The sequence below is a fragment of the Bradysia coprophila genome, unplaced genomic scaffold (genome assembly GCF_014529535.1).
Source record: "Bradysia coprophila strain Holo2 unplaced genomic scaffold, BU_Bcop_v1 contig_339, whole genome shotgun sequence".
Lineage (NCBI taxonomy): Eukaryota > Metazoa > Arthropoda > Insecta > Diptera > Sciaridae > Bradysia > Bradysia coprophila.
Window position 1 is genome coordinate 292125 of NW_023503598.1, and position 14347 is coordinate 306471.

At 34.2% G+C, this 14347-nt stretch overlaps 1 protein-coding gene and 1 long non-coding RNA gene across 2 annotated transcripts in view; both read right to left on the reverse strand.

Moving 5' to 3' along the window:
• Nucleotides 1–14347, reverse strand: part of LOC119079805 (homeobox protein 2-like) — a 53022-nt gene that overhangs the window by 16792 nt on the left and 21883 nt on the right. The gene's annotated exons all lie outside the window — the stretch shown is intronic.
• On the reverse strand, nucleotides 8908–14115 carry LOC119079820. The gene is made up of 3 exons (XR_005088236.1): nucleotides 14104–14115; nucleotides 9635–9639; nucleotides 8908–9119 (listed from the first exon to the last, which is right to left on the reverse strand). It is a non-coding gene; the product is annotated as an uncharacterized LOC119079820 (long non-coding RNA).

Here is a 14347-nt window from a genome sequence, read left to right on the forward strand (position 1 = left end):
ACAAGACAGTAAACTTTCGGCTGAATAAATATTTGAAAATTTACATAGACAAATGCCATCTTCTGAAGGAAAGGTCGGACATGAGAGTATCGCCACTTCGAAAAAACTCCAGAGTGTAGCAGGCGAGAGTCAAAACATTCAGCAAAAACCGCCACTAGGACTCTACTTACTCACTCATCACAACAGAAATCAATTCACAACATATTCAATCATTCATCTGTTCGCTCGTTTGAACACAAAAATTGAATAATTGATCCAGAACTCTAAGTCCGATTTCCAATCCGATACAAAATGATATGCTTCGGGAATCTGGAACTTATTCGTACCAAGCAGGAATACCGAAAATGAAAATTCGGTCTGACTCCTGAATCGTTCTTTGCCATCGTTCCTTACGTACACATCGATCGTGTTTGATATACTGAGCGACGATAGATTTCAATTCATTTCTATTGTCCAATGAAAGCATAAAAGACCGGTGATACTTTTTCAACCGCATGAACAAACTTGTTTGTAATCCCACCGGGAAATTTGATACTTGAAGTTGACTCACATTTCTTTGAACTGTAATCTAGCTACGAGTACCGGGAACGATGATGATTGCTCAACATTTCAACAGACATGCAAACTTCTCCGTTTTATTGTCATGTCGGAAGATTTTAATTATCCCATTAGCGCCTATTTAGCTATCTATTCTCAAATAATTGCGCGATGTAATTGAGATTGATCTGTGCGAAGTCTCAATTTGTGCAAATAGAAAAACAAACCAGTTTCTGTATTTTAATCAACCGCGGCAATAAGAATATAATGGGAAGAGAAACAATGTTATTTCCGTGTTAAATGCTTGCCTTTTAGCATGAAACACTATTCTGAGAATCCAACATTTTATCTGGAAATTATATCGTTAAAAGCGCAAGCTCATTTGGCGGTAATTGGTCAATTTTTATACCCGCGACTTTCACATCTGCAACGATGAACTATAAAAGCAGGTCATCGAGTGTGTCCAATCCCTGTTCACCGGGCATAGTCCTAAAGTTTCTTAAAATATAAACAAATTTCATGAGAACTGAATTTCGTCGGATTATTGCTTTGACATGTTGACATATCACCTAACTCATATGTCAAAATCATATGTTACTAAATATTACAAAGATAGGGTTGTCCATTCACACCCGAGTGAAAATAAAAGTCTCAAAAGTTCGAAAAACTTATACTCAAGTCTCATCTAAAAAAACAAATATTTTTATTGTAGACCCGGCTATACAACGGTAGATGATAAAACGACAAAATTCCATCTTCCTAACTCTCGAGTATAACTCTACGGTATGTTACAACTACTAGTGAAGTGAGGAAAAGACTGCTTCAAAATATTACAAAATATGTTCGATCATCAGTGGATGTGATGATTGGCTCCAGTAAAATGTTAGGAGTGCCAACATAGCTAATTGTAAACGGTACAGTAAAATTCATCTTTGACGAATTCTATCTCACAACTATAACTCTTCAACACTGAACCATTTCTTTCACAAAATAGGGTCCTTTGCAGACGTTTATATACAGAGAACCAATACCTATATACACAGAGAGAGTATTGAGAGAACCTATCTATAGGACAACTCCGTTGGCATGTAGAGACGCCACAATTTTTTTTATCAATACTTCATTCTTCGCACTCTATCTATTTCTTGGTGAAATAACTTCTCTCTGCATCAATGCAATGTCATAGCAGTGAAGTTGGTTACCATAAAAATAGACCACTGACATTAGTAATATTATGTATGACGAAATGTACTCGAAAGGTAATAGAATTACACACAAATCTATTACATTTGTGATTTAGACTATAACATGACACAATGTTTCTTAGCATGACATTAAACTCTGAAGTACATTTTCAATTCTTCTATGACAGAGAGTATTTCTCTCGAACTGCGAAATGATATGATGGAACAGAAAGTTTTCTAAATGCCAAACTGCAATAAAACTTTTATTTTGAAAGCTTTTCGCACGTATACGCTGGAAACTTTTTCTTACTTTTTTTTTTGCTTCTATAGGAAACCATCGTTTGCCTGTAGAGGCGCCACAGTTTTTTTTTCACTACTTTATTCTCTGGACACTATTATCATGTGAAATTTCTTCACTCTGGTAAATATCCATTAGTTGTCATATCAGTTAAAGTTATTTCACGAAAAAGGAGCGCTGACATAAGCAATTTTATGAAGAAATGTAACAGAAATGTAATAGAATTAGACAAGAATCTGTTACATTTGAGCTTTAGTTTCCAAACAGCATTTCCCTTTATGTCTTTAACCCACGACCACTTGAAAGGCATTCATTTGCATTAAAGTATTACATTTCTGTAAATGTTGTGCATTATGTGGATGTTATTTTAAGTAAAATCCCGAATCTAGTATTTCAAAGTGTTAAAATGTGCTGTGAGTGAAACTAGTGAATAGTGAATGAAATTGTTCGAAATTTACACAAAGTTTTTTGAAAATATTAATATTACGGACTATTGTTTCGACTTCTACTACAAGCATAAAACCGAAGTGATCCACCTCCATCAAATTATGAAGTGAAGGTAGGTAGGTAGCATTTAAATTATAATTTTACGTTTAATTAAAAATATGAAAAAATAAAAACTTTTTCCATTTTCATCTTTATCCGTCATGCGAATTAATTAATTTAAAATAACTATCAAAAACAATGAAAAAGTTTCGTTTTTCATGACGAGCAGGAAGGAAAAAAATCAACCGAGAAGTTGAAAATTAATTATCCAAAAAGTTTGCTGCAAAAGTCACTGACAAAATCATTTATTATAAATAGGAAATACACTGGGCGCTACATATTAACAGAATATAACCGTAGTGGACAACGAGATGAAGTTATATTGTATGTGCTATAATGGTGTAACACAATTGAAAATAAGGATATTTTGTATTCAACAACAGAACAACATCAACAGAGTTCCGGAGCATGGTATATACTATAAACACCCACTGTATACACGACACACTTAACGTTTTATGCACATGTATAGCAACATTGAGCGCATATATAACATAATTACACCAACCCAAGTCTCCCATATTTACACTCTCAAATTATGTACACAAACGGTCGCCGATAGTGAGTGTTCCTGACAGTTACGAGAAAAGGCGGGAATGTTTCGACTCTCTGTTTTTGAGTTATTACAAGGAGATTTTAAAGGGATTTGTTCAGTAGTTTGAATATATTTATAATGCGCCCAATACATCTCCTCTTGTACAACGATAATAATATCCGAATTTTAAAGATTATTATCCTTGACTATGTAATTACATTATCGCATATTTTGGGTCTGCTGCTAAGTTTTTGATGGTTGGAAATGTTTTTTTTTTTCTCTATTTTGCAGAAACTTTTCATATTCAAGTCTGTTGTTATTGTGCCTGGATGTGTGTGGTGGCGTTGTATTAATATGAATGAGTTTGTCGATTTTCCACATCTATGGTTTTGATATAATCCGCTATGGTTCGACACGTGGCCTCGAGTGTTCTTTGATTATTCATTTCAATATTTTCGGATTTAAATCCGATGTAAATTCGTAAAGTCTTTTGGGCAAACAGATTTTTCTCGAAGGTTTAGGGAGAGTGTGTGGTTAATGAAGCATGACTAAGTAGAATTTTCAATATTTGATGTTGATGGTTTTTGTTTACAATAATAATTTATTGGAGAATCGACAACAGTCATAAAATAAGGAGCAAATATTTGATACGTTCAAATATTGTTTCGCTAACAAGCTTTTAAGTCGTAATAGGTAGATAATGAGCTGGTTATTTGTTACTTGCTACAACATAAATTAGTCAATTGGGATATTCTTGTAGTCACTGTACAGACAGAATATCTACTCTTCAAGCAAAGAATTTCAATGCTTGTATTGCTTGTCTTCGTTAGTCGAAATCTACAAACAAAAATATGGGTTGGGCAGAGAAACAGCTCTTCCAGATTAGCGTCGGCATTACATTTCCTTTATTCTCTTAATGACCTTGAGATTTGATAATGACTGAATTCAGTTCGTTCACAACACTACTCCTAGTATGAACACTGAATTAACAAGTGTAAATTTTTAAGGCTTCGGTGATAAGACTTATCGCTTAGAATTGTTTGTTTAATCATTTAACGTCACGGACGTAAGACGTAAGATAACAAAGTACTGAAGTAGGTTGAAGAAGGACGAATGAGAGAGAATCTATTGAAATTACTTGGATCAAAAGAAGTAGTAGAATCGATAATTTAATTAGTTAGATGCTTGCCGTCTGTAAAAGGTTAAAAGGGTGTTCTTCATATGTGACAAACCTGAAACTTGAAAAGTTTTTAGTAGATGAGGTGACGTCATGCTACCAACGCTACCGCAATACTTTTATCGATTTTTACGAAGACTGAAGAAACTTTAAGACATTATCAATACAATGAAAATCAATTGCTTCCCATAGTCTCCGTACAGACCGAGTTTGAAGAGTACCAGTTCAAAATCATTATTACCCAAATTGAAATGAATTTCCCATTAAAAATTCTTCTGCAAATTTTTTGCATTTCATTTGCATTTTATTCCCATGTACAGAGAATATCTCCGTATATCTATGTACCCGTACATCGTACAACCATCTGTATACAATATAAAACCGATGACGGAAGTCTAATTTCTTTATTAAAATTCAAATTTTTCATTAAACATTTTACGTTTATTCATTGAGAAAAATAACTCATCTGCATTTCGAGTTTTAATTAATTTAAATCCTTTGCCTTTAATGTAAATTGTGAAAGCAAAAGCTTTTCAATTTTCCAGATTTCTTTTTTCGATTGATAACTAGTTTTTGTTGAGTCGAACATCGTCCTATATGCAATAATTTCACCGTTCCAGGACCAGGATGCTTATGAATATAAATTGTTTTCATAGAATTTGCCGTTGTGATCGTCAGTCTGTTTTTGGGGGGCGAAGTGAAGTAATCCTCTTCTTATCGAGGAGATCCAGAAAGTGATAGAGAGACGTATTAGCTTGGAACATACTCTTGTTTATGCTAACAAATAGCAAAACTAGAACAACACGCAAACGGCTTATCAAATTAACCTGAAATCTAGTACTTCAAGGTGTCATAAAACGAACGAAAGGAATTTAATATTTTAAATATTCATTGTGTCACGAATATTTGAATAAATATTTGCAAATAAACAACAAATCGCCAGTGCGAAATGGTCAGACGGCTATCTTCAGATGTCGATACCGCCTCTACAGGAAAAAGCATATTCAAAGAAATACAGTAAAAGATTTGAAATCAATCTCTTGAAAATATACTTAGAATGAAGTAATAGATTCGATAATAATACTACTGATATGCTTGCCGTCTGTTTAAGGCTAAATGGAAGAGAGATGATGATTAGAATGTCATTGGTGGAATATATATGCACTAGATTTTGTAGTCGGAAGACTACTACACCAATAACTATACCGATACTATACAACTTGACTTCACAAGCCGGTCTCTACACTTGAAAGTGTTTAGTGTTCCCAGTTATGTTACCTGACCTTAATTCACTGTTTCATTCATCATCTTTCCTTCCATTTAAATTCATGTTCCACTCTCACCAGTTCGCGTTGCATCAAACGCAAACAATGTAACAATGTTATCGTCATAAAATTTAGTAATATCAAAGATCTGCAATTAATTTGCCATAAATTTGAAATTATTCACCCAACTTCGAACATTGAAAACAATTAAATTCGATTTCGATTAATCAAATTACTCCCTCATTTAACCATCAACCAAATCCTAATACATTTAATATCTCAAAACAATATGGTTTTCCCTATTAAACGATTCATTTCTCGTCTTACGCAGCCACCCTTCGCATATTTATATAAATAAACTTTTGCCGAGATTTCCAGCTAAGTGGAAAATACACATAAAAAAAGATCTCAATTTTATTACACCAAATTATACGGCGATTACATTTTTGCTCTCGTATTCAATATGACGAAAAGGAAAAATATATACCAATTTTCCACCTCTTAACGTTTGAGCATGAATGGAAAATTATATCCACACTGTTGTGCTGTGTGCAATATGTTATTGATCCGAAATGAACGCAGAGCGAGAGCGAGTGGATGAAAAAAAAATTGTATATAAACGTCTCGGCTAAATCTGTTTTAAAAACATCAAAAAAGCTAAAATGTCATTTGCAGTTGGCACACACAAATCAAACACGGCTTTTGTATGAGGGGGAGAAAAATTCGGTTCTATCCTTCATTCTCTGTATCTAATTTTTATGAGAAGTTTTTGGGTAGAGATGGATTTTTTTCCCTTCTCGCAGCGAGTTTCTTTTGATGATTGGAACAATTGGTAGAGAAATCAATTAAAAGGGAAAGAAGTGAACAGGCCCGTAATCAAGATAATACGGACATGCGAGGATTGTTAGAAAACCACGGTAGATTTGCGAGAAAAATCCCTTTTTGAAACAAGTGAAGACAAGTAGGACCTTCCGTTGCACGATGTGTATTGTCACACTCGACCTGCGGTCTCGAGTGACAATCTAAACATATAGTGCCTAAAAAAGCATTTATCCCTCGGTTGTATGAATAACTATTATTTCGCTAAAATTAGAGACCCACAGCCTGTGACTGGGCTAAAGTCCCCTGCAGGGAGACTTTTTGAAAATATTTTTTTGTGCACAGCAAACGAAATATTTATTGAATGGATATTATGCCGCACGTATCATGCTTGGAGGTCAGGCCACGAATGTCTTTAGCGCCTAGAAGTACACAGGTACTAATGTTAGTCAGTGTTTCACAGCATGTACTAGACATCCCCTCTAGCTAACCTTAACTATCGATTATAAATCAAGTTTTTTCAATAGGGGGTGCGGGGTGCAAAGTGTACAAAGAATCCATTTTTTGGCTACGATTCCTCTTTGCTGTAACTGAGAAACGTTACCTTTGCCTTCGACAATATCTACTTAAAGACTGCAGGCGTGTATCATCACATCACGGTCCCTTTTCACTTCATTGCCAAATTTTCTTTTTTTTTCTTCAACCCCCTGCGCCTGCCAAATCCTGCACCAACACCACCCACGAAAACATATTGAATGCTTAATTCAATTTGTTTTTATTTGTCTGTTTGGTAAATGCGGTTGAAAGGCTTTTATCTCAAAAATCCTTACAATACCAAACAATTGCCCCGCAGCCTAATCTACTTGTCACCCTCCGAATATAAAATATTCTCATCTTATGTTTTCGATCGATTTGTAACGATTATACGTGCACAGATAGCATTTTAAAGTATAAATCAGAACGTTATGTGTACATTATTATAACACTGCGTTCCCCAATGCATACCATCGTAATACTCGCAGTGTCGTCGTCGGTTTTATACACACAGTCAACCGTATTATTTGCCAAGGCGAAAATCGTTTGTTCCAAAAATCTGTGCAGCCCTATTGGATACTCTGTGTGCAGAAGAGAAGTAAACACTCGATCATATAAACGTTTTATTTTCGTAACATATGAAGATGTAAAAGCTGCTGAACGAGGGTTGAAAAAGGAAGAAAATCAATTTGTTCATGTGAACTTTATTCAAGTTTGACTGTGACAATTGGTGGTCCCATCAAGAACATATGTTACTATTCATAGTCATTCTCTTTTCGGTGGAATATTTTCGGGCGCAAATATGTACAATGTGGGGGGAAGAGAAATGAAAGATAAAATAAATTGGGAAAAACGATAAACCTGTGAAGTGATGTGTGTGCGCAACGTTTAGATAAAACTGTCTATGAAAATGCAGTGCAAGGAAATTAGCGACTTCTAATTGATATGATTAAGGGTAAAGTGGAAGGCAGAGACTTTTTTGTTGTTTAGTTAAGTTTTCAGAAATCAGTCTTTTGTGGAACTACTCTAATAATGCACATTAAGCGATACCGGTAGAATGATGTGGACTTTGTGGGCGCCCAAAATCGTTCCACCTTCCTGTCAAATAGTTATTCACTTCAAAATGGCCTGGCTCATTACAATCTAGGTCAATTTGTCAGTTTGCCTTGGGTATCCAAGTAAATAATTGGAACATATGAGGAGGAGAAAATGCATGAGAACATAAAGTTTTGTAATTCTGCGAGAAAAGATATGGTTTCCCTCTAAATTTTTTAAATAAATTCCGATTTCGATCTCTATTTCTATTCTCTTCCAAATTTACTGTACTTACACTAACCGAGTCATCTCTTTTTAGTCGGGTCCCTAGCGTCAATCCGCTTGCTGTACGTTTTTCGAGCTTTTCTGTTGTCATGCATGAGTGGGAATGAAAGGTTGTGGAACAAATTTTCTTTTTCGAAAATCGACATTTTCTGTACATTTTTGGCGAGCTGAGCCATTTTTTCTGACTAATTTTCGAATAATGTTTTTCCAGTATTTTTCTAAAATTTTCCATTTTCTGAATTTTCATACATTTTTCTAATTTTCTCAAAAATGTTCTTTATGAAAATCTACAGTCAAAGGCAGTCAATTTTCAGCATAAATTAGCTTCAGCTGTTTTTCAGCTGATCCATACAAACAATCACAACCGTTTATACGTCTTTATACGGTTTTACCACTATCATGCGTGTGTGTGTAGCAGGTTCAACCGTATGAACAAGGAAAACCAGTTTTGATTGTATGTGTTTTGATCAGCTGAAAAACAGCTGAAGCAAAATGCTGAAAATTGACTGCCTTTGACTGTAAGAAAATATTGGAAAATTCACTTTACTCATTTTGCATAGGTCAAATGCTTGAAATGTTGACAGAAAATGTATGAGCCATCTGTCACATTGTTTTTATGCCTGATATGCACCTGATGTAAACGCCATCGTTAATGCATTTTACTTGATTTCCTGACTGTGTATACTAGCGGCTAGTAGGAGAGAGGAGAATGATGGTGTATATCTTTTTTACTCTTCTAACCAACGCTTTCGTACATTTGTACAAACGCCTCGCTCCCCATGCCTAAACTATTTTTTTAAATTCTAAAAAAAGATATGGGTCCAATATTTAAGCCTTCCGGACCAGAAAAACACGTCATTGAGCCCAATATCCCACACTCCCCGGAGTCAGAGCAGCCCTAATACTAGCCTTAAAAGAAAAAATGGTGAAATTGGGGATCATGTAACATGATGTTAATTGACATGATTACAAATGTGAGAGTAAACGCACTAGCCCAGATGATTTGTACGGGTCTCATAATAAGTGTACGGAAGACTTTTCCTTGGACAATACAGAGATTTAGATGAATAAATAATAAAACAGCGGAAATTATCACTGTCGTTAAATATTAATTGTGTGGCAGACTGGGTCTAATTGTAATTATGGTATCCCATAAAATATTATTGCGAATATGCAAACTGCTCGGCTTCTTGGTAGTAATCGACAATTTTCATTTCGATTTAGATTTTGACCGAGATTCATTTTGTCTGAGTCAACGATTTGAATAAGTTTATCTGATCGGATAAATTTCAATGAATTTTCGATGAGAGAATCGATTTAAATTTATGTTTTCCTTACGATTCGAAACAATGTTGCCGTGTAACAGCTAGCCATATATAAATGCTTTTTCAATTGCTTCAACAAGGTGATTTTGTCCACTAAAACTTGATTTATCAATAAAAATCGAAATTGAAATTCCGCAAAAAACAACAATTTTGTTGGAGGCAATGTTTGTTAGATTATTATGCACGTACTTTCTTGGTCAACAATCCGATATAAAGTTGTTATAATTGTTGAGCTTTTAATTAAATTACAGGTAACATTGTATGGATGGATAGCACGTGCAATATTTAATTTATCAGTTACCTTTACCTTGACCTTGACTTCAAGAATATATGCGTACTTGTTTGTATTATACTTAGCGATAAAGAAAATTCAATTTTCTCAATATTCTACGAATCAAATGGATTTTTTTACGCGAATATTTTCTATGAAATTGCACTTAATTTAATCGCTTTTTTTTTGCTTGCTTGCTTGCTGTAGTAATTTCAGTCATTAAATGCACGATGACGTAAACAGATCTTTCTGGAAAATGTAACAATGAAATGACGTTCAAGAATTTTACTTTTTTTAAATCGTTGACTTTCGGAACTGTCCATAAATGACGTCTGATTGTTGGAGTTAAAATGAACCGATTTTCAAAAGGAAAATGACTGACATTCATCGACAGAATAAGTACCCGATGACAATGATTAAAAAAGCCATACGGCAAATGAAATGTGTTATGGAAATCAGCCAGTAAAGAATACGACATCAACGGAACAACCTAACTACAGATCCCAACCATTTATTCCGAACCTATCGTTTCAAATCCAAAAACAAGTAAAACTGATGAATCCCCGGCACCGAAACAATAATCGAACAGCGAAACGTATTTTCCTGTATGAAGACCAAGATCCCAAAGATGTAAAGGAAAGGCCGAGGGGCAAACCACTCGATTTGCAATCTTTTTTTAACCTGTTACAGATGGCAAGCATATGACCAGTGTTATTATCGGGTCTATTACTTCCATCGATCAAAGTGGTATCTTTAATCGGTTGATTTCGAATCTTGTACTTCAACTTTTTTAACATGCATTTTACTAGATAAAGGACCATGTTACCCAGAGCTTGTCATTATTTTGTCTTCGTTATCGATAACAGATGAATAGTCGTACGTAACAGGTATAGCTTGCACTATTTTTTTGAATGTGCAACTCATTCCAACTAAATAGCCTCAATACGAACAACACACACTATCTCGAAATCAACTTTTCTCGAGAAGGCCCCGGCAAAACATTTTAAATTTAGGAGAAAAATAATCGTTAGGATCACCGTAATCATTTTTAACAAGAAAACCCCATGTTTACGAACTTTTCGAAAAAAAGTTGTTCAACCGCACCGTGATGAGTGTTAGTAAAAGTACTAGAAGTACAATTTTGCTTGCACAATACGCATTCATGCAAATCGTGTGTATAATACGAAAACCCCCGTTTTCGGCCCCGATACATGAAAAATATAATATTCCACTTGGCCACGATGTCGAAACTTCTTTCGGCCTTCGGCCTCGTTGCGTAAATAACTAATTTATCAACATAGACGCAAACTTCCCCAGACAATCGTTTCAATAATACAATCAACATAAGATCATATACACGACTGTTGCGTGGTGAATGAGTAGTTTAAGACACTCACGAAGGCTACCAGCAGCAAAATATTTGACGAGTTCAGTGGATTTTTTCCCATGAATCAAAAGTGCTTGTCTAAGCCGGTGGAGGGAGCCACTAAAATTATTTGCTTTTTTGGCCTTCCCCCTTAGAGTAATTGCATAATGATAAATAAAATCCACCAAAAATAGCTGAATAAATCTGAATATTTTATGTGTCGATAATTTCCCGCAGCTCTGCTACAATTTTTGTTTGTGTTCTTCCGTAATATTTCAGCATAAAAGTCGAAAGACTGAACAACAAAGAGTCGGGAAATTCTTTTTTTTATCTCTCCAAAAAATATAAATAAATTAAAAACAAAATTCAAGTTATTTAAATTTTTATGAGTTGTATCGTATACACACATAAATATACCTACTTCACAACAATAAAACACGTATAACGCGGTTTAATTTAATTTGTACACAAAATACGAAATCTGTACACAATAAAAAATAACTGTACACAAAAAAAATTCTCGTACAAAAAAACCAATAATTTGTACACAAAATAATAATTAATTGTACACAAAAAAGTTTATTTTGTACATAAAATGTCAATTTTGTACATAACAAATAAATATTAATACAAAAAATAAATATTTTGTACATAAGAATTAATACATTGTACAAAAGAAGAGTGATACTGTACACTAATTTTTTTTTTCATACACATATAAATACATATTGTACACAAAAAATTGATTTCGTACACAAGCATAAGAACAAGAAACTAGATGTACGGCACGGAAAGAATAAATATAATCCTTATACACAATGTGGCACCAAAGTTTTCGATATTATCCCTTATACACAGTGTGGCACAAAATTCTCAATCTCAATATATTCCTTTAACAGAGTAACGCACCACAGAGTGATTGTAGGTGAAAATTGGATTTTACCTTTAAGTGAATAACATTCGAAAGTTGATATACGACACGGAGAGAATCAATATTTTCCTTTTACACAATGTGGCACCAAAGTCTCAATATTTTCCTTTTACACAGTGTGGCACCAAAGTCTGAATATATTCCTTTAACAGAATAACGCACCACAGAGTGAATGTAGGGGAAAATTGAATTTTACCTTTAAGTAAATAGCATTCGAAAGTTGATATACGACACGGAGAGAATCAATATTTTCCTTTTACACAGTGTGGCACCAAAGTCTCAATATTTTCCTTTAACAGAGTAACGCATCACAGAGTGAATGTAGGGGAAAATATAATTTTACCTTTAAGTGAATAGCATTCGAAAGTTGATATACGACACGGAGAGAGTCAATATTTTCCTTTTACGCAATGTTGCATCAAAGTCTCAATATTTTCCTTTTACACAGTGTGGCACCAAAGTCTCAATATATTCCTTTAACAGAGTAACGCACCACAGAGTGAATGTAGGGGAAAATTGGATTTTACCTTTAAGTGAATAGCATTCGAAAGTCGATATACGACACGGAGAGAATCAATATTTTCCTTTTACACAATGTGGCACCAAAGTCTCAATATTTTCCTTTTACACAATGTGGCACCAAAGTCTCAATATTTTCCTTTAACAGAGTAACGCACCACAGAGTGAATGTAGGGGAAAATTGGATTTTACCTTTAAGTGAATAGCATTCGAAAGTCGATATACGACACGGAGAGAATCAATATTTTCCTTTTACACAATGTGGCACCAAAGTCTCAATATTTTCCTTTTACACAGTGTGGCACCAAAGTCTCAATATATTCCTTTAACAGAGTAACGCACCACAGAGTGAATGTAGGGGAAAATTAAATTTTACCTTTAAGTGAATAGCATTCGAAAGTTGATATACGACACGGAGAGAATCAATATTTTCCTTTTACACAATGTGGCACCAAAGTCTCAATATTTTCCTTTTACACAATGTGGCACCAAAGTCTCAATATTTTCCTTTTACACAGTGTGGCACCAAAGTCTCAATATTTTCCTTTAACAGAGTAACACACCACAGAGTGAATGTAGGGGAAAATTGAATTTTACCTTTAAGTAAATAGCATTCGAAAGTTGATATACGACACAGAGAGAATCAATATTTTCCTTTTACACAATGTGGCACCAAAGTCTCAATATTTTCCTTTTACACAATAAAACCATATGAACATACGGTGCAAATCATAAACTTCCTATTCTTTCACCGGCGTTCGGTCGAAATAACTATTTTTTATAACTAACTACAAAAATAACTATAGGCCATATCAACTAATGTATCAAAACAACTAATGACAAAAATAACTATATTCGAATATATCGACTATATTCGAGAGAATATCGACTATTTCGAGTATATCAAAAGTTTTCGAGAATATATCGACTATATTCGATAGTATATCGACTATATTCGAAAAAAGGTCGACCATATTCGGTGGAATATAGTAATCAGAATTCACTTGATACTAATAAGTGCAGCATCAACAATTTAAATACTATTATTATTTTTAGGGAATAGTGAGCGCCGCAGGCCGTGAAGAAAATGGAAAAATAAAAAAGCGGGGTCGAGGGGCGGCAGCCCCCGCAAAGGGGGGTCAAGGGGGGAGTATCCCCCCTTGAATGTTCAGGAGATTGTCTACGTGTTTTATCCGAAAATTCATATTATTTTTGTACGGGAGTAATTTGTGTATTTAGTAATTTTTGACTCCAATTGTTTGTGCTTAAGTCAGAAAGGTGTTAGTTATTTTTGTCGTTAGTTATAAAAAATTAGTTTTTTCCATTCACTACTTTGTTGCGGAAAAGAAACCACGCGAACACCTAATACAATATAAATAATACTAGAGTACAAAGTGTTTTTCTTATGTGTACGAAAAATATTTTTTCTGTACAATAGAACTGTCTCTGGGTACAAAATAAAAAATGAAAATGTACAAAATATTCAATTTTATGTACAGAATACATTTATTGTGTACAATGTAAACAATCTTGTGTACAAAATGAACATTTTTGTGTACAAAATATTTTTTTTTTGTGTATAAAAATCATTTTTTGTGTACAGAACTCATTTTTTGTGTACAAAATGAAATGAACCGTATAACGCATCATATATCGCACACTTAGCACAAAAAAAATATTAACCGTCAACAGTGGTGTGGTGTGTTTTTTTCGTACTCTT